Raw genomic sequence first — 26,484 nt, forward strand, 5'->3', positions numbered from 1 at the left:
TATCACTGTCCCAGAAGTGCAGAGAAAGAAAGACGCCTCAAATTGCCGTGTGGTCTGTTCCATGTGATCTCGTCTGTGAGAGTGGCGGAGAGCAGTGAGCTAGCTTGCAATCCGATCTGTAAGTGGTGGGGAGCAGTAACCGAATGAACTGCCTTGCAATCTGATCCCCGAGAGAGGTGGGGAGCAGTGAGCTAGCTTGCAATCCAATCCATAAGAATGGTGGGGAGCAGTGACCTAGTGAGCTACCTTGCAATCTGATCCCTGAGAGTGGTGGTGAGCAATGAGCTAGCTTGCAGTCTGACCCAAAAGAGTGGTGGGGAGCAGTTACCTAGTGAGCCACCTTTCAATCTGATCCCTGGGAGTGGTGGGGAGCAGTGAGCTAGCTTGCAATCCGCTCCTTAAGAGTAGTGGGAAGCAGTGACCTAGTGAGCTACCTTGCAATCTGATCCCTGAGAGAGGTGGGTAGCAGTGAGCTAGCTTGCAATCTGATCCCTGAGAGTGGTGGGGACCAGTGAGCTAGCTTGCAATCTGATCCATAAGAGTGGTGGGAAGCAGTGACCTAGTGAGCTACCTAGCAATCTGATCCCTGAGAGTGGTGGGGACCAGTGAGCTAGCTTGCAATCTGATCCCTGACAGAGGTGGGGAGCAGTGAGCTAGTTTGCAATCTGATCCCTGAGAGAGGTGGGGAGCAGTGAGCTAGGTTGCAATCCGATCCATAAGAGTGGTGGGGAGCAGTGACCTAGTGAGCTACCTTGCAATCTGATCCATAAGAGTGGTGGGGAGCAGTGAGCTAACTTGCAATCTGATCCCTGAGAGAGGTGGGGACTAGTGACCTAGCTCGCAATCTGATCCATAAGAGTGGTGGGGAGCAGTGACCTAGTGAGCTACCTTGCAATCTGATCCCTGAGAGTGGTGGTGAGCAATGAGCTAGCTTGCAGTCTGACCCAAAAGAGTGGTGGGGAGCAGTTACCTAGTGAGCCACCTTTCAATCTGATCCCTGGGAGTGGTGGGGAGAAGTGAGCTAGCTTGCAATCCGCTCCTTAAGAGTAGTGGGAAGCAGTGACCTAGTGAGCTACCTTGCAATCTGATCCCTGAGAGAGGTGGGTAGCAGTGAGCTAGCTTGCAATCTGATCCCTGAGAGTGGTGGGGACCAGTGAGCTAGCTTGCAATCTGATCCATAAGAGTGGTGGGAAGCAGTGACCTAGTGAGCTACATAGCAATCTGATCCCTGAGAGTGGTGGGGACCAGTGAGCTAGCTTGCAATCTGATCCCTGACAGAGGTGGGGAGCAGTGAGCTAGTTTGCAATCTGATCCCTGAGAGAGGTGGGGAGCAGTGAGCTAGGTTGCAATCCGCTCCTTAAGAGTAGTGGGAAGCAGTGACCTAGTGAGCTACCTTGCAATCTGATCCCTGAGAGAGGTGGGGAGCAGTGAGCTAGCTTGCAATCTGATCCCTGAGAGAGGTGGGGAGCAGTGAGCTAACTTGCAATCTGACCCAAAAGAGTGGTGGGGAGCAGTGACCTAGTGAGCTACCTTGCAATCTGATCCCTGAGAGTGGTGGTGAGCAATGAGCTAGCTTGCAATCTGACCCAAAAGAGTGGTGGGGAGCAGTTACCTAGTGAGCCACCTTTCAATCTGATCCCTGGGAGTGGTGGGGAGCAGTGAGCTAGCTTGCAATCCGCTCCTTAAGAGTAGTGGGAAGCAGTGACCTAGTGAGCTACCTTGCAATCTGATCCCTGAGAGAGGTGGGGAGCAGTGAGCTAGCTTGCAATCTGATCCCTGAGAGAGGTGGGGAGCAGTGAGCTAACTTGCAATCTGATCCCTGAGAGTGGTGGGGACCAGTGAGCCAGCTTGCAATCCAATCCATAAGAGTGGTGGGGAGCAGTGACCTAGTGAGCTACCTTGCAATCTGATCCCTGAGAGTGGTGGTGAGCAATGAGCTAGCTTGCAATCTGACCCAAAAGAGTGGTGGGGAGCAGTTACCTAGTGAGCCACCTTTCAATCTGATCCCTGGGAGTGGTGGGGAGCAGTGACCTAGCTTGCAATCCGCTCCTTAAGAGTAGTGGGAAGCAGTGACCTAGTGAGCTACCTTGCAATCTGATCCCTGAGAGAGGTGGGGAGCAGTGAGCTAGCTTGCAATCTGATCCCTGAGAGAGGTGGGGAGCAGTGAGCTAACTTGCAATCTGATCCCTGAGAGAGGTGGGGAGCAGTGAGCTAACCTGCAACCTGATCCCTGAGAGAGGTGGGGCCTAGTGACCTAGCTTGCAATCTGATCCATAAGAGTGGTGGGGAGCAGTGACCTAGTGAGCTACCTGAGAGTGGTGGGGAGCAGTGAGCTAGCTTGCAATCTGATCCATAAGAGTGGTGGGGAGCAGTGACCTAGTGAGCTACCTTGCAATCTGATCCCTGAGAGTGGTGGGGACCAGTGAGCTAGCTTGCAATCTGATCCATAAGAGTGGTGGGGAGCAGTGACCTAGTGAGCTACCTTGCAATCTGATCCCTGAGATTGGTGGGGACCAGTGAGCTAGCTTGCAATCTGATCCATAAGAGTGGTGGGGAGCAATGACCTAGTGAGCTACCTTGCTATCTGATCCCTGAGAGTGGTGGGGACCAGTGAGCTAGCTTGCAATCTGATCCATAAGAGTGGTGGGGAGCAGTGACCTAGTGAGCTACCTTGCAATCTGATCCCTGAGAGTGGTGGGGACCAGTGAGCTAGCTTGTAATCTGATCCATAAGAGTGGTGGGGAGCAGTGACTTAGTGAGCTACCTTGCAATCTGATCCCTGAGAGTGGTGGGGAGCAGTGAGCTAGCTTGCTATCTGATCCATAAGAGTGGTGGGGAGCAGTGAGCTAGTGAGACAGCCTACGATCCGATTGGTGAGAGTGATGGGGAGCGCCGAGCTGTGGGGGAGGGGAGTGAAGCCTCACTGCGCAGTGGCTGAAGGCTGCAGCTTTTACGAGCACTGGCAAAACATTCCGAGTGTCATGCTAAGTCAAAGGATGAGATACAGCTCAGTCAGAAGTATGTAAACGTTTATTGAGCTTCTGAAATTTGAGATATTCTTTTGAAATCGAGAGCAGAAACATGATGCCGGAAGTGTTTTCTGCCTTAATGTATCGTACTAGAGAGCTCGTGTATCGTTTGAGCACGGTCAGCGCAGTAGATTGGGAAACAAAGAGGCGCAAGTTTGATTCCCTGCTGGATCGAAGATTTTTTCCCCACATAGAAAGTGATTGTTGTGTTGTGCTTGCTTTCATATCGTCACAATTAGCATGTCTATTGAGATGGCTGAATGGGTAGAGCCCACCAGACAATAAATTGAAAAAAGAAATTTTTTTGTACTTTCTTTGTTTTCTGTTGTCATGTATTACCTTCTGCTTTTCCTGAAGACAGGAGAGGACCAGGACGTAAGTGATCCAAGTGGAACTGAGCTGGACATATCAGTTGTTTTAAAACAAAACACTGTAAATCTTTCTAAACAGTAGATGATCCAATGTTGAAATTTTTGAAGCCGCTCCTGTCATTAAGATAATTCCGTCTCCTCTTCTTGCTAATCATGTAAAACAAATAACATTAAATTATTTGTGAAAGAGAGAGGGGAATTATAGAATTTGATTGAATTATGTTACATTTGCTTCTAGACTTACATTTGCTTCTAGACCCACAAAATGCATTAATTCTGGTCCACATCTAAACTGATTGAAGTTACTGAACAACTTACTCATTAATATTAAAAAATAAAAAAGGAAGAAACAAACAATTAGGTCCCTACCGTATAAACGATAATCTGGAATGATTTTGTGAATATTACGAGGAGGTGCGTGGCCGACGAGACTGCACACGTGTGATGGCTGCTGCCAGGCAGGGCTGGTCCGAGCAGTAGCAGCAGCGACTCCAGCCGACGGTCACCCACACCCACAACCCAAGTGCTGAGCCACCTTCTGCAACCTCCCTTCAGTCATACCAGCAAAGGGCGCCACAGGAGGAGTATACCCAAGTCTAACCTCTGCCCTGCAATTCTGCAAAAATTTCAGCTTGGTCTGTCCTTATGTTTTATTCGGCATTTCAGGTTCTTTGTCTGGCCAATCAAATTATTAGTTAGCAATTCGTGTCACTCTTGAGTCATACCCTCATTTCCACTCCTAAAAATTGTACATCTGACAAAAGAAGTTTCTTCCATAAACATTCCAGAAAAATAGTTCACTAACAGTTCCCTCAGACTCTGCAAACTCTATGAGTTGGGTCTAATCTTTCTGGCTTAAGTCCTGCTTGTTGTCCGCTATCACTGACCTGAACAAGCCTCGGTCCAGTCTCTTGGAGCCACAACTACAACAATTTTCCTGGAGGCGCACAATAAAAACATCCCACAAAAAGGAACACAATACACAGTGACATTACACACATAAACTCACACATGGAGTAACAAACATTCTAGCAAAACAAGGCCTCTATGAAGAACAACAAACAATAAATACCATAATTCAAAACAGAACAATGACATGAAAACTATCAGAAGAAATATTTACGATAATGCAAGAGGATTATAGTATCCAAAATGGCATAGCAGACAGTAAACCACTGGCAAATACCAAACATATATAAGCAACAACTCATTGAATTTGGCCACAGACAGGAAATAATTATTAACACACAGTCAAAAATAGTCACCGACCACAAACAACATATAAATGCATAACAAAGCTGACAATAGTAGGAAATAAAGATGCTTATACAGCTCATGTGGTGTGCAAACAAGTGACTGCAGCATTGGAAAACGAAAAAAAGCTTTGCCAACAAAATATTGAGAACACACATAGTGTGTCATAAGCACTTAGTGCAAATAATAACAACAATATTATGAACAGGACAGATCGCTACTTACCATACAGAGGTAACTCTGAGTTGCAGATAGGCGGAACAAAAAGACAGCAGTACATTTACGCTTTTGGCCAAAAAGATGAAGGCCTTTTGGCCAAACAGTTAAATATATAGCGGTCATTTCACTGTGCCTGCTTGCAAATCACTGCCTCCTCTATATGGTAAGCAGCAATGTGTCCTCTCTGTAATACTGTTGTTATTCCATCCTGGACTTCCCACTATTTGTAAGTAATAAAAAATATGTTAAGCAAAGCAGACCATGCCATGCTGACAAACAGAAGCATATAAAACAAATTTTGTGTGATGTAACTAACTGGGGATGGTGTTTAACTATTTCTTGTTTGTCTGAACCTGCACATAACTTCCATAATTCAGTTCAGCAACAACTTGATTTATAATTAAAATTAAAATACAAAATTAGATAACTGCCAATGAAATAAAACTATGGTTTCTAGTACAAACCAGCCCAGTGAAGAATAATTACTTCTTCAAAGAAATTTGAAGGAGCTGTGGATGCAAGAAGCAAACTAGCACAGGCAAGAGGGTGATTCTGGCCAAAAGAAGTCTACTGGTATCAAACACAGGCCATAATTTGAGGAAGAAATCTCTGGAAATGGAAGCCTGAAGTGCAGTATAATACGGGTGTGAATCTTGGACTAAGGGAAGAGGACTAAAGCATTTTAGATGTGGTGTTACAGTAGGATGTTGAAAATTGGCTGGACTGAAATGATAAGAAAAGAAGCTGTCCTCCACAGAACTGGTGGAGAAAGAATCATATGAAAAAACCAAGAACGGACAGGATGATAGGGCATGCGTCAAGATATCAGCTAATAGCCTCTGTGATACTAGAAGGAGTTGCAGAGAGTAAAAACTGTAGGGGAACACACATTGAAATACATCCCACAAATAATTGAAGATGTTGAGTATAAGTCTACTCTGAGATGAAGACAGGTTGACTCAAGAAAGGAAGTTGTTGCAGAGTGAATCAAAGCAGTCAGCTCTCCAACGTGGAACAGAGCATAAAAAAGACTGCTGTCGTTGTCTTCAGTCCGAAGGCTGGTTTGATGCAGCTCTCCGTATTAATCTATCTTGTGCAAGTCCCTTCATCTCTGGATAGCTACTGCGGCCTACACCCACTCGAACCTGCTTACTGTATTCAACCCTTGCTCTCCCTCTACAGCGTTTCCCCCCCCCCCCCCCCTGAACTTTCCTCCATTACTAAACTGGTGATTCCTCGATGCCTCTTGTGTCCTATCAATAGACCCCTTCTTTTAATCAAATTGTGACATAAATTCCTTTTATGCTCAAAAAAACAACCTACAAAGAGAAAACCATACCCAGTGACATTAAAACCATCACTGTCAGCACCCCCAAAATGCAACGGCATTAGATAGTACGAGGGTTGACTGAAAAGTAATGCCCCCATCTTTGTAACTCTTCAACAGTTGGCAGCATTGGTATGCGGCAGGTACTGGTTTGTTCCGAAGCCTCTTCTCTACAGCTCCAGTCAGCGGGAAGCCTTAGCATTGAACAGTTGTGTTGTTACAATGTAAAGTATGGAACCCTGCAGAAACGGTCGGTGAGTGCGATTTAAGAAATGTGCATTCATTGAATTCTTGACAGCAGAAGGTGTCACCCCAAAAAAGATTCATCAGAGAATGAAAGCAATTTATGGTGATTGTGTCAATGTGAGTACTGCGCCTCATTGGGCGAGTAAGTTAAAAGATGTTGAGGCGGTAACATCTGACCTGCATGACAAACAAGGAGTTGGATGTCCTGTGACAGCAACCACCGAGTTTCACTAGCAAAATGTTGACAGACTGATTCAATATGATCGTCGTATCACTCAGAAATTGCAAGCACAATCAGCATTTCACAAGAATGTGTGGGTCACATTATTGCTTTGCTTGGCTATCGGAAGATCTGTGCACGGTGGGTACCCCGGATGCTGACTCCTGAAATGAAAGCGTACAGACTTGAAACTTGCCAGGAATTCCTCTCACGTTACGAGAATGAAGATTACGCCTTTCTCCATTCAATTGTGACAGGACACAAAATGTGGGTATCCCATTACAGCCCGGAGACAAAACATCAGTCTACGGAATACCGACAAAAAGACTCGCCCCAGAAAAAGAAATTCAAGACGCACCGCGACCAGAGTGTTCTGGAATGCAGATGGTGTTACCCGTGTCGATTTCCTCGATCCTGGAACAACAATAAATTCAGAGTGTTACATCACAACGCTGCAAACTCTGAAATTACAGCTAACAAGGGTCCAAAAGGAAAAGGGAAATGTTTTCCTGCAGCATGACAATGCCAAACTACACACTTAACGTGCGACCACAGCAGAACTTCAGAGACTGAATCTCACCACCGTACGGCATCCTCCACACAGTCCAGATTTAGCACCGTCTGACTTCCATCTGTTCCCGATAATGAAAGATGATCTGTGGGGACACTGTTATACTTCTGATGAAGACACTGAGAGAACTGTGAGACTGTGGTTGAGGAAACAGAGTGTCAACTTCTTCCGTGACGGCTTCAGAAAACTTGTTCGTCGTTGGCAGAAATGTATCCAATTGGCTGGTGATTATATGGCAAAGTGAATATTGGTAATTAAAGATCACATTCTAAGGATTATTTCTGTGTTTGATTTATTAAAATATTCCTGTCCAAATCCAATTAATGAAGGTGGAAGCATTACTTTTCATTCAACCCTCGTAACTGAGTTGTTGCTATAAAACTATGCAGGCTTATGAGGCCACTGTCACTGATGGTAAATCATCTGAGTTGTTAGGCCGTGTCACCCTCCTCTTCGAGCTCCTTCACTGCTCAGCATTTTGATACCTCTGGCATCGGCTTTAACATTCCACTCGTGTACCTGGACGGCTGAACACTGTCGAAAGGCTTTTGTGTTCACTTACAAAAGGGTATTTTCATACATTTTTCCAGAGAACAGCAGTTACTGTGTAAAAATCTTCAGGCTACTGTTGGTCACTGGATAAATAGTGAAAGCAGATGCTGAAAGAGAGGGGCAGTCCAAAATGTTATTGGTGCTGTGGCACCTCGATTGTTTTCTGGTGGCCTCACTATCTGTACCTGTGTGTTTACTCCGGTGACAGCAGATAGCTACGGAGACGGATGCCTGTAGCCATTGTCTCTACTGTAACTGTACACTTTTTTAAATATTTTGACTGCTTCACAGAATTTCCTTCTATAAATATTACTGTCTCTGCCTATCACACAGAAGTTCTTAAAATGCATAACCTGCTCACATTCTTCATGGTGCTCTGGTATGACTTCCTTTTTATGTGTGTGGCATTTGTGCCCTTTAATGTGTTAATTTATTGCCCTTCCAATTTCGCTGTAATGTAATTTTCCACAACCACACAAAACTTTATATACAATATGTGATCAGAAGTATCTGTAGACCTGGCTGAAAATGACTTACAAGTTCGTGGTGCCCTCCATCGGTAATGCTGGAATTCAATATGGTGTCGGCCCACCCTTAGCCTTGATGACAGCTTGCACTCTTAGCCTTGATGACAGCTTGCACTCTCGCAAGCATATGTTCAATCAGGTGCTGCAAGGTTTCTTGGGTAATGGTAGCCCATTCTTCACAGAGTGCTGCACTGAGGAGAGGTATCGATGTCAGTCGGTGAGGCCCGGCATGAAGTCGACATTACAAAACATCCCCAAAGTGTTCTATAGGATTCAGGTCAGGACTCTGTGCAGGCCAGTCCATTACAGGGATGTTACTGTCACGTTAACAGTCCGGCACAGGCCGTGCATTATGAACAGTCGCTCGATCGTGTTGAAAGATGCAATCGCAATCCCCGAATTGCTCTTCAACAGTGGAAAGCAAGAATGTGCTTAAAACATCGATGTAGGCCTGTGCTGTGATAGTTCCATGCAAAACAACAAGGGGTGCAAAGCCCCTTTCGTGAAAAACACGACCACACCATAACACCACTGCCTCTGAATTTTACTGGCGTTCACTGGGCATTCGCCATACCCACATCCTGCCATCAGATCGCCACACTGTATACCATGATTCATCACTCCACACAATGTTCTTCCACTGTTCAATCGTCCGATGTTTACGCTCCTTACACCAAGCGAGACACCGTTTGGCATTTACTGGTGTGATGTGTGGCTCATGAGCAGCCACTCAACCATGAAATCAAAGTTTTCTCGCCTCCTGCCTAACTGTCATAGTAGCTGCAGTGGATCCTGATGAAGTTTGGAATTCCTGTGTGATGGTCTGGATAGATGCCTGCCTATTACACATTATGACCCTCTTCAACTATCGGCAGTCTGTCAATCAACAGATGAGATTGGCCTGTACACTTTTGTGCTGTACGTGCCCCTTCACATTTCCACTTCCCTATCACATTGGAAGCAGTGGACCTAGGGATGTTTAGGCATGTGGAAATCTCACGTACAACTGTATGACGCAAGTGACACCCTATCACCTGACCACATTCGAAGTCCGTCAGTTGCGCAGAGCGTCCCATTCTGTTCTCCCACGATGTCTAATGACTACTGAGGTCGCTGATATGGAGTACCAGGCAGTAGGTGGTAGCACAGTGCATCTTACACGAACAATGAGTGTTTTTGGAGGTGTCCAGATACTTTTGATCACATAGTGTACTTCCGCAGTGTGGAGGTGGCCAGCAGCGTCTGTTGTAAGTCAGAAGAATACTTTTTATCTTCTACCGCTCTTCCAGAGAATTCTGAATATGCGGCTGGCTACTCTAACGACAAATGGTAACCTTACAGACTGTATGGGAAGGGCCTCGTTGTTGTTGCTGGATATTGAGGAAGTAAACATCCAGCCACAGTGATCAATGAACATCAACAACCAAGGTGGCACAAATATAGCTTTTGGAGTGCTCCTCTGTTTTAGTATCTGCTTTGAATATTTATCCAATGAAGGCAGCTCACCAAGAGCAGCCTTGAGACTTTTTACTTCTCTGGAAAAGCCCAAGAAAGTAACCTTTGTACACACTGACAGAAAAAAAAATCACAATACCGATAAGGAGTTGTGCGACATAAACGAAAGTTGGTATGCATGTTTTTACACCTGAAAGACAAATTCCACACCAGTTGCATGAAAGTGCCAGCAGTGGCACCACTATGAGGACGCAAATCGGATTTGCTTTAAATACATGCTGTAATAGTCAGGAGTTTTAGTCACCTTTGACATTGGATGTTGCTCAAAAATGTCTTTAAGATGATGAGGTTGTGTAACAGGGTTATGAGGAGGTAGATGTTCTTACTGCAATATCTTAAGACTTGGAAGAAATGCAGCCACTGTACACGAATGCCGGCAGCAGTGGCCGAGAGAATGTACGGTCAAAAGATCACTTGGCACTACCGAGAGGGAAGAGCGTTCGTGTTTGGTGTATTGTTCTGGCGCACCGTATTGCCACTGAAACCGCAATTTGAGCACCAGCTGGCACAGTGGAACAGCGAACTGCTACAAATCTGTTACTTCAGGGAAATCTCCGAGCCAGGCACCCTGCAGTACGCTTTCCACTGATCCAAACCACTGCTATTTGCAACTTCGGTGGTGTCAACTGAGAGCCCACTAGAGGGAAGGGTGGTGGTCTGTCGTGTTTTCTGATAAAAGCTGCATCTACGTCGGTGTCAGTGACGGTCGTGCGTTCGTTAGGAGCAGGCCAGTCGAGAGCCTGTGACAGTCTGCATGCTAGATACACTGGACCTACATGTGGAGCACTATCGTGGTTATCCCACACACCCTGGCTGCAAATCTGTACATCAATCTGGCAATTTGACCTGTTATGCAGTCACTCACGAACAGTATTCCAGTGAGTGTTTTCCAGTAGGATCACACTCGGCCACATACTGCTGTTGTAACCCAATATTCCCTGCAGAGTATCGACACGTCGCTTCGGCCTGTTTAATCGCCAGATCGGTGTCCGATCCATCGCATACGGGGCACCATCGGAGGACAACTCCGATGTCACTGACGACCGGAATTAACCGTCCCTGTATTGACTGAGCACGGCACAGAACTCTATCCCACAAACTGACATCTGGCAACTGTACACCACGACGCGTGCATGTTTGCGTGCCTGCCTTTAACGTTCTGGCAGATACACTGGTTATTAATGCACCAGCATTTCACATTTGCAGTGGCATATCTCGCATTTACATTAACTTGTACCCTTGCAATGTTAATCACTTAAATATCTTACCTAGACATTCCCAAAATTTCATTACTCTACATTAATTATTTTTTGGTGCCAAGATTTTTTTGTCAGTCTTTTGATAGTGTTCAGCCATCCAGGAGGGACAGCAAAGGAATCCAGCAGCTGATCTCACCGCACGGAAAAGTTAAGCACAGAAAAAGTTTGAAGACGAATATGATTCTGCCCAACTACTTGGAACGTTTTATCATCAGGGAGTTACTGCTTTTCAGCCTCTCTCATCACTTCAAAAAGAAATTCTTTCTGAGAATGGTTCTATTAATCAAGTAAATAATGTAAGAAAGCACATACCTCAAGGTGCGGACTGACGAGATTCGGGCAGCAGTTTAGGAAGCCGGTGGCGCCCGAGGATTACAATGCATGCACAAGAGCAGCCGCACAGTTGCAACGTACTTGGACTTTTTCTCAGCTTCAATTGTAAGGCTGCTCTCCCGCATAACATGACGGACCACACAGCTCCAGTTTAGAGGAAGTTCCTCACAGCCAGTGCTGTGCTGACGAACACGTGCTGCAAGTGTACAGTGCGAGGCAGTGCTTGCCAAAAAAAAATTAATGAATCGACTCTGTCTGAAATGTTAAACATACAATGACAACACAAAACAGAGGAGACTACAATGATGACTGCCACAGCTGGGGTTCACTTCTGTTAAAACAATAGGACCAAGAGGATGTGATCAAAGCATAAAACTGTTTGCTAGCTTTTCGATTCCATCTGTGAGATGCGAAATACTGACAATTGGAATAATTTACAAGAATGTTTGTCTATCGAAGCTGCAGGTTGCGAACGATAGATATCGAACGTGCGACTGTAAATCGATCCCGCGACTGTTCTGGCAGGTGTTATGAGCAGTGTTTACAGTCGTCACCACAGCAATCACAAAAGAGGGTGTTGACTAAAATACTTTTAATTATGAAAGAAATTACTTACCTTACTCGTCCTCGACAGTGTCGTCACGAGAAAGTCCATTTGATGTGTACGCCGTGGGAAGCATTCCCATTTTGCCCTAATCTCGATTAGATTGCCTGTGTCACACAAAAATATGTGTAAAGTGTCACATGCGTCAACTTTTCCTTGCAATCGCAACTTATGGAAATACAGATATTGAAGCAAGTGGAGTTGCTCTCTTGCTCCTGGACGCCCTTCTCTTTTAATAGATGATTTCACCGATTTCCTCAGCCGCTCCATGTCCTGGGTGTGCACACTGGGATCATCGGAAGACACAAACTTTACACAGTGGTTCAAAACCTCGTGGTTGAATCCTTCTGCTTTCAGAGTCTTGTAGGACAAAGTCATCTATAATCACCGGGCAGTATAAAGTGCTTTATCAAACTGGCCAAATTCACCTTGTCTCTGGAAAACACTCTTGCCACACAGCACTTCTGGCACTCTCGTCCTATAGCACCGAAAGGTCATCCTCTCTGGTTTTTCTTTCTTGCTATGTGTGACTAGTCCACTTCAACAACTTTATTTGGTCCACCGATCAGTACTCTGTCGTTCATCACTACTACACAACACACTTCTCTGCAAAAATCCGAAATAGACGCACACATTATTGGCAGATAAGTCATTTTCCGATGCTGTTGCTCGCAGGGTGTGGTCTCTAATCCAGCAAGATACAAGAATTATGCTGTTCTGGATTGATATTCTTGAATAGTAAAACCATGTATTCTTCCAGATAGCCATTTATTTACCACAGTTTCTGCAATGAAATTGTAGAAGTATTTCACAATTAGAGCTCTTCTTACAAACTTTTATAGTCTTCGCCTCACTGCAGTCTACACAGCCCCTCCTTCCCTCATCCGGTCTCAGTCCATATTTCCGACAAAAATTAAACAATTACATAAGCATGGAAATAGATTCTCTGACGTGAGGCAATCGGCCGAAGAAAAGTCTACTACCACAGACATCCCAACTCACTACCGACATAAATCATTAGGTTTCCCTAGCAACTCAAATAATTTATTGTAATGCCACCACCACAGTCGCACGATCGATTTAGAATTGCACGTTCGATATCTTTCGTTTGGAGCCCGCGGTCATGATAGGCAAACATTCTTGGAAATTACCGGCAACTGCACGGAAAGGCGGGGGCCAAAATTTATAGTGACAGTATGAACTCTGGATACAGCACCACAGTTCATCATTTCGTGCCAAATTCATTTAACTGTATCAGACAGGTTGAATTATTTTCAATTACAAGTAATTAATCATTAGCACTACTTTCACTGTACAAGATTAGTATCTTAATTTCCTCTTCCTTTCAGGTCAAATTATTTTATAAAGAAAGAGGGGGAAAAGCATACTTACAACATCCCTGTCTGTCGTATTGCATGCTCACATGAAAAACAATGAGAACTGAACATGATTAATCACAAGTTAGTTGTCGGTAGCCTATTAGGAAAATTTGGATATTTGTGGGAAGGTCTTATGGCACGAGACTACTGAGATCATTGGTCCCTAAGCTCACACACTATAATCTAACTTAAACTAACTTACGCTAAGGACGACACACACACCCGTGCCCGAGGAAGGTCTTGAATCTCCGATGGGGGCGGCTGAGGAGCCTATTAAGAAGCTCGTTCATAACCCACTATGGTTTGTAAACAAAATGCGGTTGTATTTTCCTCTATTATGTTATAATTTAACCATATCATTATAATTATCAAAAAAATCAAAAATAATACATACGAGTAGGTTATTGCAATGACAAACATATATCTTGGGCTACGCTGCACATCAATCTATTACAGCCAACATATTTTCATGTTGAGATTTGGTAGCTTCACCATCTCATCCGCAAACTGTAACGTTCTAGTCTAACCTAGGCCTTGGGCTATAATACAGGTGAGTCAGACCATCAAATTTTATTCTATTATGTAATCAGTTTGTACCTCCCATCAAAAGAAATCATTAGATTTAGTGATTCTCCTCAGCTTCTGTCGCTGTATCAGTTACAACTAATGACGACAAATTGCCGTAGCAGCACACGACGCAACAGAAACATACCATAAGTGCACTTTACCTGAAATACCACTATCGACGCGCATTGAACTGAACACAGGAGTAATTGTTGCTTTGGAGGAACTGATAACTCAGCTGCAGCAGGACATTCTTTGCACTATGGAGTCCATGAAATACAATTTTGTAACACCAGCATTTTATCAAGACAATGCATTATCATGTATGTTTGTACAGAAAAGCAAAAGAAATTTATAAACATCATAATAATTTTAACAGAAATTGAGAAAATAAATAAAATGTGGGCAACTTGGTACAGAGATGAAATCTAATTCTCAGTTACTTCTAATTGAGAATGAGGTCACCTGTCACACAACTGCCCTCTATACAGCTCATTTGCTCCCACACATTCAGGACCCCTCAAGCTTCCCCCACAGGTGCACATATGCTCGACTAATTGGGAAATAATAAAACTGTGAGCATTCTGTATGGCAGGAAGTGTGACAGCTCACTTTTGGTACAGAATCTAAGAATACATTTTACATTTCAGGGAAATTTGTCCTAACACAGAGTTGTGAAATAATTATGCCAGTACACTATCTGAAACTCCACCTTCTGCACACACACATCACATGTCAACTGGTTGAGCACAAATGTATGTTGGTATGCACAAACATATAGCCTTACATGGTGGAGGAAAACAATATGATAATATGGTCACATCAGGATACACAGTGCTGAATTGTGCAAAATTTTCCAAAATACCACAGACAGGAAATACACCATTGTGAAGCTACAGCCATTAAACAACACCCAATCAGCAATGAGCCCAGAGAAGAGTCTGCATTTAAACTAACTTAACACAGACAAAATCTATTACAGGAAAGAGCACACCAACTGATTAAATCAGCGGAATGTAATAGCTTCAGCTGAGTAGTCAAAGCTAGGGAAACCTGAAATTCCTATCCATGGCTGCTTATGCTGGATGAGAATTTAATCTACTACACTAAATGTCTCACAGTGGCATTAATTTGCTGAGATAATGAACTATTCTCAGGGAACAGCACCACAGCAAGATAGTCGATATGTGGTACTGTAAGGTGCAATCCTTTTAGTAATGAAATCTGTTAATAATGAACTCTGAAGGTGACACATTCTAATTTTTGCTAATGTACAGAGGTTATAACACTTATATTGATTAGAAGTAGGTTTATATTATGTAACTGTGTACATGTAATTAAGAAGTGTTTATTTTTTGTTAGTTCATGTCATTGATTTGTGACAGGAAATTTAGAGTTCTGTAATGTATATATGGAAGAAACTAAATGACATTTAAAATAATGAAATTTTATATTATGTGCATATTTACAAGAAAAACAATGTGTACTGGAAGCTGGTTCATGCTTAGGGCACTTGTATTGTAAAATGTAAAAGATGTAGTGAAGTCCTTCCACAATGGAAGTGGCATGGCGCAATGTAGATGGTTTTGGTGGTCGAATTGGCGGCTACTTGGTGTGAACAGTACGCAGTCAGTGGCTAGCTGTTGAACAGTACACATCGACGGTGCCAAGGGAGGCAATTGGAAGCCGCTCTGCAAGGAATTTTGCCTCGGATGTGAATTTGGTTGTTGCTTGGTATTCTCGGCAATAAGGAATGGCTCTTAACATGTTAAAAATCTGTCGCCAAGAAGAAATTTTATAGAGCATTCAAACATCGAGAGCTGTGAGTACAGTTAGCTGCCATGTCGCTTGCCACCACAACTTCGCCACTGTTCCACTAACTTCATGCATACAGATATGCATCAGAGCATGGACCAGTTAATGTGTGTGGGTGATTTTAATAATAATCCAAATGCTATAAATCTGTGTTTGGAACCATATCTTCTATCCTGATCATGAACCTATGCAGGGTCCTCTCCTAAGTGTTTATAAAACCGAGTATCCTGTTTCAAATGAACTAGTGATTTATTTATGTTTGTCAAATGTGCAAAGATTAGCAAAAGTGGAAGTTAAAACCACAAAAGTAAAGTTAGAAGTTTGCTGAAGTACTCTCAGTTTAGTATCGTTTTGCAAAAATACAGTGCTAGATTTTGTAAATGTTACTGTCTAAAATACCTGCTTCACAGGTGATGAAAAAGGCAAATAAGTTAAACTCATTTGAAACATAGTTTAGCCTTGATTACTATCATGACTGATTTTATTAAGTTAGTTGAGCTCAGTGTTGAACAATTTGCCTTGAAATGTAAACTGTTGCAAGTGAAGCTAAGAATTAACTTTGGTTTAATTAATTTTTGCTACTGAAATGATCGTAGGGTTTGGCTAGTGATACTGTACCAGTTTATAGTTCCCCACCATATTCTTCTCATATTAGAAAGATAATTGGAATATTACTGTGTCAGTTAAGTTAGAAGCCCCCCCCCCCCCCCCCCCCCGTCCAACTTCAGTACTGTACTTCCTGCAGTAACATCTCAGTACTGAATCAAGTAATGATCTTGATTGTAGCTGTTAGTAGTATGAGTTTGGTACATTTTTTGCTTTCTATGATTATTGGTTTGTGCATTATTGGTAACTACTGTTACCCACAGTTCAGAGTGTCCTGTGTCTGTGTGTATCCTGTGTGCTATTCAAAGAGAATACTAATGAAAGAAACTTCAATAACTGATATTCAATTTTCTTAAACTTACATTTCCAAATTAATGAGCCTAATTAGGCTGCCGACTGTTCGCTTTTTCATTCACATAAGATTTTACTACTTTCATTAAAACCCAAAGTTAAAGTCTGTTTAGTTTTTCTATTAATTGCAATATAATCAAAATTACAGTCTGATACCTTTCTTCCATTAGTTATAAGTGCAGTCAAAATTTCAAAATCCTCTCAGAGGGTAACATTAGCTTGTGTTACGGCAGGTTGGTGTTATACGTGGCTTTTCCCGTGACAGGACTTAAGGTTAGGTTGTTAGGGAAGAGTGACTTATAACAAGCTAGTATTATAAGGTGAAAAATTAATGTTTAGTCAACAAGTACAGTAGGTCAGTACATGGCAACAAGTGGAGTGGAACACAGTAGCCACAGCATATTATAGGAGCAGCTTACTCAGACGAAATCACACTGCCAGACACACTAACATGTTCACCTATTGGGTGAACTTCTGCACGCTCCTCGCCTCCCGAAACAAATGAGAGTAGCGTTAAATTGCAGGTTGATTTGATGCTGTGTAGGCGAAGTGTGCAACAACAAAGAAGCAACACTGCAACTAAGCGTTAAAACTTAACTAGCACAATTATCATAAATCCTCCAGTCTGACATCATAAAAGCAAGCACATGTGCAACACACAATAATGGCAAATACTCAAAGAATAAAGTGAAACCAATATGGAGCATTATCAGGAAGAAAAGAAACAAATGTGAGAGAGTCTTATAGTCACCTAAAAAAAAGTTTTGTAATTAGCTTTTAGTTTGTTTGGACATACACGTCTGTGGTCATGGTACGCTGCACCACACTACCATAGCCAAAACAAAAATAGAGCACCCCATTAATAAAGTGAAATTTGGTGCCATAATTCAGTTTCTGCATTTGAAGGGGAACAATGTAGCAACAATCCACACTGACTTTGGAGAATGTTATGGCAACAATGTACCATCATATGGAATAGTGGCTAGGTGGCACAGACCTTTCCAGTGTGTTCAAACGCGTCTGCACGACTTAAGACCATTTAGCTGGAAACAACTGGGAATCGCAAGAAATGTGGATGCCCTGCAGAAAAGTTATAGATGAAAAACACAATATTGTGCATAACAATGAAAATAATCAATTATTGACAATATCATGTAAATGGATAGATTAAAAATCTACTCACCAAGCAGTGGCATGGGAACACACGCACAAAAGGTTTTAACCTTTACAAGCTTTCGGAGCTTCTCCTTCTGGCAGAAGAGTTGAAGGGAAGGAAGAGGGGTGAAGGAAAAGGACTGGAGAGGTTTAGGGGAAGGGGTACTGTTCAGAAAAGTCACCCCGAAGCCCGGTTCTGGGGAGACTTACCAGACAGGACGAGAAGGAAAGACCTTTCCTTCCTGCCACAAGGAGGAGCCACTAGCTCCGAAAGCTTGTAAAAGTTAAACCTTTTGTGTGTGTGTGTGTGTGTGTGTGTGTGTGTGTGTGTGTGTGTGTGTGTGTGTGTGTGTGTGTGTGTAGGGGGGGGGGGGGGGGGGGTTGTTGGGATGTTTAAGGGGGACTAAACAGCGAAGGTCATCAGTCCCCCATTCCAAAATCAGGCGAGCCGAAAATCTACGGAGCAGATAAAAACCAAAGGGGGAGGAGACGTCCCCCCAGGTGCTAAAAGAACACAAAGGCAGCAACAAACTCTACAGACAAGAACAGGACAGAGGAACACCAGACAGAAAGAAACAGAAGAAAGGGGGGGGGGGGGAGGGGGGCGTTCCCCTTCTGTCACAATACTGTGCATGTTTCACATGATTAACTTATTCAGGTAACCAGTTTTCAGCTTATAAGGGCATCATTGGACTTTTAACTATCACCATTAAAGAAGGCACAAAATTTGTTAACAACATTGAAGAAGATTTTACTCGTCTAACTGAGGCACAAACACACAGTGAAGTCCATCTCTGGCAGTGCAGTGGTAATGCAATTAAAAAGGTTAAAAGCTGAACTTTAAATAAGTATAAAGAAAGCAAATCAGGAAAAACACTAAACTCAAGAAATATTGCCTACACAACAGTTTAAATTAACAAGGCCAATAAAATACAATTAGTACTTGACAAGAGTACTAAAGAATGACTTGAAGAGGTATTACATAAGGAAAGCGATACACAAACAGAGCAAAAAATAAAACTGACAATTGTAACAAAATATACACCGAGATTTTGCCTGCCGCAGTGCAGCGACTAATCGTGACTCTGTAGCCATTCATAATTGTTAAATTTTTGTTAGTGCAGGATTCTGTGCACGAACTGACCTCTCAAATATGTCCCACAAATGTTCGATGGGTTTCACGATGGGCCATCCGAGTGACCAAACCATTTGCTTGAATTGTACAGAATGTTCTTCAAACCAATCACCAACGGTTGTGGCCCTGTAACAATTCCATTGTTGTTTGGGAAGATAAATCCACTAATAACTACAAATGGTCTTCAAGTAGATGAACATAACAGTAACGTAACAATCATTTACAGCCAATGATTGGCTCAGTGGGACCAGACAATCTAGTCCACTCCATGCTGACACGGCCCACAGCATTATGGAGCTACCGCCTGCTTTCACAGTGCCTTGTTGACACCTTGGGTCCAAGGCTTCACAGAGTCGCGCCACATTGTAACACTACTATATGACCAGATTACAGTCATCTGCGGAACAAACACTGGTAGCAGTTACTTCTGTAAAATATCTGGGAGTATACATGCGGAACGATTTGAAGTGGAATGATCATATAAAATTAATTGTTGGTAAGGTGGGTACCAGGTTGAGATTCATTGGGAGAGTCCTTAGAAAATGTAGTCCATCAACAAAGGAGGTGGCTTACAAAACACTTGTTTAACTTATAATTGAGTATTGCTCACCAGTGTGGGATCCGTACCAGATCAGGTTGACGGAGGAGATAGAGAAGATCCAAAGAAGAGTGGCGTGTTTCATCACAGGGTTATTTGGTAAGCGTGATAGCGTTACGGAGATGTTTAGCAAACTCGAGTGGCAGACTATGCAAGAGAGGCGCTCTGCATCGTGGTGTAGCTTGCTGTCCAACTTTCGAGAGGGTGCGTTTCCGGATGAGGTATACGAATATATATTGCTTCGCCCCACTTATACCTCCCGAGGAGATCACGAATGTAAAATTGGAGAGATTCGAGCGTGCACGAAGGCTTTCCGGCAGTCGTTCTTCCCGCAAACCGTACGCGACTGGAACAGGAAAGGGAGGTAATGACAGTGGGACGTAAAGTGCCCTCCGCCACACACCATTGGGGGGGCTTGCGGAGTATAAATGTAGATGTAGACCTAGGGTCCAATTGATAGGGTCATGAGCCCATAAGAGGTGTTGCAGACGATATTGTGATATTTGGCATTAACAGCTCATTAATGCCAAATTTTGACACTCTGTCGTAAAGTGAATGCTGCGCCACTGCATAGCCTGTCGTGAGGGGCCTGAAATTTGGTATTCTCGGCACACTCTCGATCCTGCGAAATTCGGAATACTGAATTCCCACATGATTTCTGAAATGGAATGTCCCACGTGTCCAACTACCATTCTGCATTCAGAGTCTGTTAATTGCAACTGTGGGGCCATAATCACATTGGAAGCCTTTCCACGTGAATCACCTGAGCACAAATGACAGATCTGCCAGTGCACTGCCCTTTTATATCTTGTGTACGTAATACTACCGCCATCTGTAAATGTGCATATTGCTATTCCATTACTTTTGTTGCCCCAGTGTATATGAAGTACATAAGCAATTACAATACAATAAATAAATACTGGAAAATGGAGGAACAGACACTGTGGGAAGTAATGAAAAATTGAGATGATTAAGTGAGTTTCAGAAGAGGGGAAGTACTGAGCTGTGTTTGGTCAGTTGACATTAAATCGGACCATGGGCCAAATCTTTGTCGATTTCCAGGGCTTCCAACACGTTGATTTTTTGGCCTCTGCTTGCGAAGTGAAGGACATGCCACTGTAAATGGTACCTGCGACCCTCACTCGGTATGTGATCAGCAAATATGTAGTCATGATTCCACAACGTCCAGTTGCATTCACCTTCAGCCAGCCTAGATGCTGTCTCTCTGCCTGACTGACTGACCAATATTAAACTTATGACACTCAGGACAAGTAACTTTTTACAGCCCACTGTTGGCCTGGTAACTGTATCGCATTTTTGCTATTGAAAGTAAACTGTGCTGTGGTGTTCCTCATATAATTATAGACAATCCTGTAGTAGCAGGGTTTCAGTGTTTTTACTACACTCTGAGATCTCTATCCTAGGTATGGCGTTGAATACCACTTACTGCAGACAGTGGTAGGAGCAGGAGAAGATGCGTGGAGGGGAGCTATAATTTTCAGTTTTTGTTTCCCATGCGCGATGTGGTCAACCAGGACAGGACTGCAGCCACTCGTTGAGGCAATACATTTTTATTATGTGTAAGTCTGCTTTGAAATCTTTCTTGGGCAAGGGAACAGATATGAGACAGTGCACCACTGAGTGGAAAGCTACATGTTCGTGTGTTACTGACAAGGGAACCTCCCCATCGCACCCCCCTCAGATTTAATTATAAGTTGGCACAGTGGATAGGCCTTGAAAAACTGAAGACAGATCAATCGAGAAAACAGGAAGAAGTTGTGTGGAACTATGAAAAAAATAAGCAAAATATACAAACTGAGTAGTCCATGCGCAGATAGGCAACATCAAGGATAGTGTGAGCTCAGGAGCGCCGTGGTCTCGTGGTTAGCGTGAGCAGCTGCGGAACAAGAGGTCCTTGGTTCATATCTTCCCTCGAGTGAAAAGTTTAATTTTTCGTTTTCGCAAAGTTATGATCTGTCCGTTCGTTCATTGACGTCTCTGTTCACTGTAATAAGTTTACTGTCTGTGTTTTGCGACTGCACCGCAAAACCGTGCGATTAGTAGACGAAAGGATGTGCCTCTCCAATGAGAACCGAAAACATTTGATCACAAGGTCATAGGTTAACCGATTCCTCCACAGGAAAACACGTCTGATATATTCTATACAACACTGGTGACGGCATGTGATCGTGTGTCAATTACCAAAGTTCAGGCACTCACACATAATCAGCTTCGCTCTCCAAAATTCCAGGACATGTTCAGATTTGCTTGGACATATGCAGGATTTGACGGTCTACAGACAGAAAAACTTGAAAATGTTAAAAACGTATGTTTTGACAGAGCAAAGGGAAAACTGTGAGACTGTGAAAATGTTGCATTCATTTGTTGCAGTTTATGTGACAAACTCTCATATTTTCATCACTTTTTTGGGAGTGATTATCACATCCACAAGAAAAGCTAAATCAGGCAAGGTAGAAGAATCTTTTTACCCATTCGCCAAGTGTACAAGGTAGGTGGATCGACAACATATTCCTGCCATGTGACGCACATGCCGTCACCAGTGTCGTATAGAATATATCAGATGTGTTTTCCTGTGGAGGAATTGGTTGAGCTATGACCTTGCGATCAAATGTTTTTTGTTCCCATTGAAGAGGCACGTCCTTTCGTCTACTAATCGCACGGTTTTGCGGTGTGGTCACAAAACACAGACAGTAAACTTATTACAGTGAACAGAGACATCAATGAATGAATGGACAGATCAGAACTTTGCGAAAATAAAAAATTAAACTTCTCACTCGAGGGAAGACTTGAACCAAGGACCATTCGTTCCGCAGCTGCTCACACTAACCACGAGACCATGGCGGTCCTGAGCTCACACTATCCTTGATGTTGCCTACCTTGCGCATGGACTACTCAGTTTGTATATTTTGCTAATTTTTTTCATAGTTCCACACAACTTCTTCCTGTTTTCTCGATTGATCGATGTTCAGTTTTTCAAGGCCTATCCACTGTGCGAACTTATAACTAAATCTGAGGGAAGTGCGATGGGGAGGTTCCCTTGCGAGTGTTGTGAGCAAGAAGGTATTGCTACGTCTGTAACTGTAATTTTCTATAAATTTTGAAACACGTTTGTATGCTGGTGTCAATGGTCAGATGTAGGAAGTTTATGGGTTGGTTCCACTGCAAACTGAATATTTTTATGTCGGCTGTTTAAGTTACGAAAAAATTTGTTAAGCTGTCTTAATGTGCCTGTCTATATACACAGCACATGATCTATATATCTGAACCGGTAGTTAATAGTTGCACTCAAAGGTTCTTTATTCAAAAAATGTTGCTCACAGCCAAAATGTGGACTAAGAGGGGACCCCATAGCTATGTCATCTGTTTACACAGAGTCCCCTGCCACTGGAAATAATTTTGTGCTAAGCATGTCTTAGTGCCCTGTTTCATGTCATTCAATTCCAAATGGTTGACATTAGACCTAAAGATCGTCTGTGTCAAAATATCAACACATTGCCTTAGTGGTATGATGGAAAACCAACAGCAGAGATCAAATGATACTAATTTAGCATTGTGTGACTCAAAACAGCATTTTCTACCAGGGAGTAAATGTGTACAATAAACTGCCCAAGGAGGTGAAAAAGATTACACAATACATCTCTTCAAAAAGGCAGTTATAGCATTCTTCAGAAGTAATGTATACTACACAGTCAAAGATTACTTAGATTCAAGGTAGTGGTTAATAATGAAAAGGACAACTACAACAGCCTGTCACGTTACAGAACACATGATCACAATGTAATGGTTTTACAAGAAAATCATATGCCAATACGTACAGTGCGTGATAGTAATGTCTTGTCACTGTTTGTCACATGGCTATTAAGATGTGCATGGGCTGTAGTTGGATTTTAATGAGCCTGGAATCAGTTTTCTGAACAGACTGGAGGGAGTGCATAGGGCATAGCCCCATGTTCATGGTCCACAAGTCGCCAGCACATGTCCCTAGTTTGTGCTGCAATGATGAACAAAAAAAAACTCTGCCCAAACAGACCTCGAAGGCCCTACGGTACCGACAGACTGGCATGTCATCCGTAGCCCACAGCACAATGCTCTCCCAGCTGTTGTCAGTTTTCATGACCAGAGCCACTACTTCCCAATCAAGTAGCTCCTCAATAGGTCTCACAAGGGCTGATTACACCCAGCTTGCCACCAGCGCTCGGCAGACCGGATGGTCATCCGTCCAAGTGCTAGCCAAGCTCGACAGTGCTTAACTTTGGTGATGGGAACTTATGTTACCACTGCAGCAAAGGCCACTGATGAAGAACATAACTATATTTTATAATAAAAGTTATCTGGTGAAAATTGCGCATAAATTGAAGAATATTGTGCAATGATGACCATACGAATAAGGCACTGCAGTTGTTAAAACACTGACCTCATATTTGGGAGGATGGAGTTTGCTCTGTCCAGCAATCCTGATTGATTTTTTTTTTTGTGATTTTGCTAAACCACGTCGAGCAAATGTCAGGATTGTTCTTTCATCAAGGTCACTTCCAACCATCTGTCCAATCCTCATAAAAGCAAACATATATTCTGTGTGTATGTACATTGTGAGTTATTTATTTTCATTGTATTACAATGACAAATCCTGTATCATTGTCAGATGATCCCTGGATCAATAAATCAAATCAAATCAAATCAACTCTAGTCAACATGTAGATAAACAAATCAAGATCAGTCTACTTGCTGTGAACTTAGAATTATGTCATTGTTCTGAGAGAACACTGGATAGTCTGATATTAAATGCAATGGAACTTAAGTAAAGAAAATGTATGTTACACAGCACTGAGCTGTAAGAATACTGTGTAATATGGAGGATCAAACATGTCAAGGGAATGATTCAAAGATCTTTGATCCCTTACTGTACCTTCAAGTAGTTCCTTTACTACATTTGTAACTACAATAAAAATTATTTGGTTCAAATGTGATTTACACAATCACAGAAAAAGATGAAACTACCTGGGAGGTTAAAACTGTAAGCCGGACCGAGACTCGAACTTGGGACCTTTGCAGGAGAGCTTCTGTGAAGTTTGGAAGGTAGGAGGCGAGGTACTGGCGGAATTAAAGCTGTGAGGGCGGGGCGTGAGTCGTGCTTGTGTAGCTCAGTTGGTAGAGCACTTGCCCACGAAAGGCAAAGGTCCGGCACACAGTTTTAATCTGCCAGGAAGTTTCACATCAGCGCACACTCCACTGTAGAGCGAAAATTCATTACAGAACAAGGTATTTTTACAAAATCTGCATAGACTACTACTTTGACCAGGAGTCTGAGTGGAGTTATGTACTCTGGTGCAAAGTTATTTAACAAGCTCACACCAAACATAAAACAACAAATTGAGAATTCCTATGAGTTCAAAAGAAAATTCAAAACCTACTTATTAGTCTCTGCTTCCATATATTTTCTGATTTTCTAAATTCAAGGACTTATTAGCATTAGGTGCATGACAAATCACAATGTTCAATCATTCCTACAGTGAGCTGCAGCACATAAATAACATTTCTCCATGATAAATATCAATTTGGCCACAAAGCTCAGAACATGAGGCAAGCAACTGCTATTTAATATAACTGATGATGTAGCATCTGTTTTCAAAGCAGTGGCATCATTGTAAATTTTACTACGTTCAATTTAGGTTTATTGCAGTTTAAAATTAGTTAAAATTTCAGTTTCAAACTAATGCTTGAGTTCATTAAAGTTTACCTTGGCATACTCCTCTTTGCTGAAGGTTTATCTTTAAGAAAGGACATAATTAGCAGAGTAAATGAATAAGTAAATGAAAAGTTGCAAACACTGTTACAATGTTGTTAACCTCCAGTTACAACACACAATGATATTTAGTGCTGCCATAAACTGATTTTGTCCATTATAAATGTTTTTTTTAAAGTCTGCAACTGTGAAAACAATGGGTTTGTTTATAAATAACTTTCCGCTACCAGTCAAGATTTTCTTTTATTTATGTTTTACACGACACACTAAGGGAAATGATTCCCATTTTCAAGTGTGTAATTATAGAAATCATTACAAAAAAATTACATACGGAAGTACAAAGAAATACATATTTGAAAATGGGAACCATTTCCCAAAATGCATCATGTGAAACATAAATAAAAGAAAATCGTGACTGGTGGCAGAAAGTTATTTATAAACAAACCAGGCCTCCAAAAGCTTAAACGTCTGTGGAAGCAGAGTATTTAATGTTAAAATAGAGAACTACTTCAAATGATTCGTTCATTTTCAAAGCTCTATACTTTACAAAGTATTACAAGTGCAAATATGACTGACACACAATTACGATCATAAACTCACAGAGTTTGCATTGTGTCCATTAGTTGGTGTTACGAGCGCACTGCACTGGCTTGACAAAATGGTGCCACAGCAAGAAAAGAGTTTTTGTGTGTTGGAATATGCGAGATATTCAGTGATGAAGCAACCTCTATTTATCTGGAAAGGTTAAGCATCACAATGTGAAAGTAAGGGCACTGAACAGCCTCATAAAATTGTGGTGCATGAACGAGATTCACCGAAGATTAATGTTTTCTGTACAATGTCACAGATAAAGTTGTAGGGGCCATTTTTATTCTGTGGAAAGGCTGTGAAGGGTATCTCTTGCCTTGATATGCTGATTCTGAGGATTTCATCTTCCAACAAGAGAGAACATATTCTCATTGCAGCATCAATGTTCATCCCCTGAATGGTGAATTTCTGCATTGTTGAATTTGGCATTGTGGTGAACGTGGTGTGGCTCTGTTCCCTTGGCTCCCCCAGGGCACACGACCTAATGTATTGTGACTATTTT

The 26,484-nt window shown here is 42.5% G+C and overlaps 1 long non-coding RNA gene across 3 annotated transcripts in view; it reads right to left on the bottom strand.

The window, feature by feature from the left end:
* Positions 1–26,484, bottom strand: part of LOC126426699 (uncharacterized) — a 45,961-nt gene that overhangs the window by 15,763 nt on the left and 3,714 nt on the right. Inside the window, exons 1-2 of one of the 3 annotated variants that reach the window (XR_007576391.1) lie at positions 11,403–11,596; positions 3,369–3,547 (exon numbers count right to left, since the gene is read on the bottom strand). The exons of 1 other annotated variant lie outside the window; for it this stretch is intronic. This is a non-coding gene — a long non-coding RNA (uncharacterized LOC126426699). Of the gene's footprint in view, positions 1–3,368; positions 3,548–3,769; positions 6,028–11,402; positions 11,597–26,484 lie in introns of those variants that run through there. One more of the 3 variants, XR_007576393.1, reaches the window with a different exon arrangement.

The sequence above is a fragment of the Schistocerca serialis genome, chromosome 11, assembly GCF_023864345.2.
Source record: "Schistocerca serialis cubense isolate TAMUIC-IGC-003099 chromosome 11, iqSchSeri2.2, whole genome shotgun sequence".
NCBI classification, from domain to species: Eukaryota; Metazoa; Arthropoda; class Insecta; order Orthoptera; family Acrididae; genus Schistocerca; species Schistocerca serialis.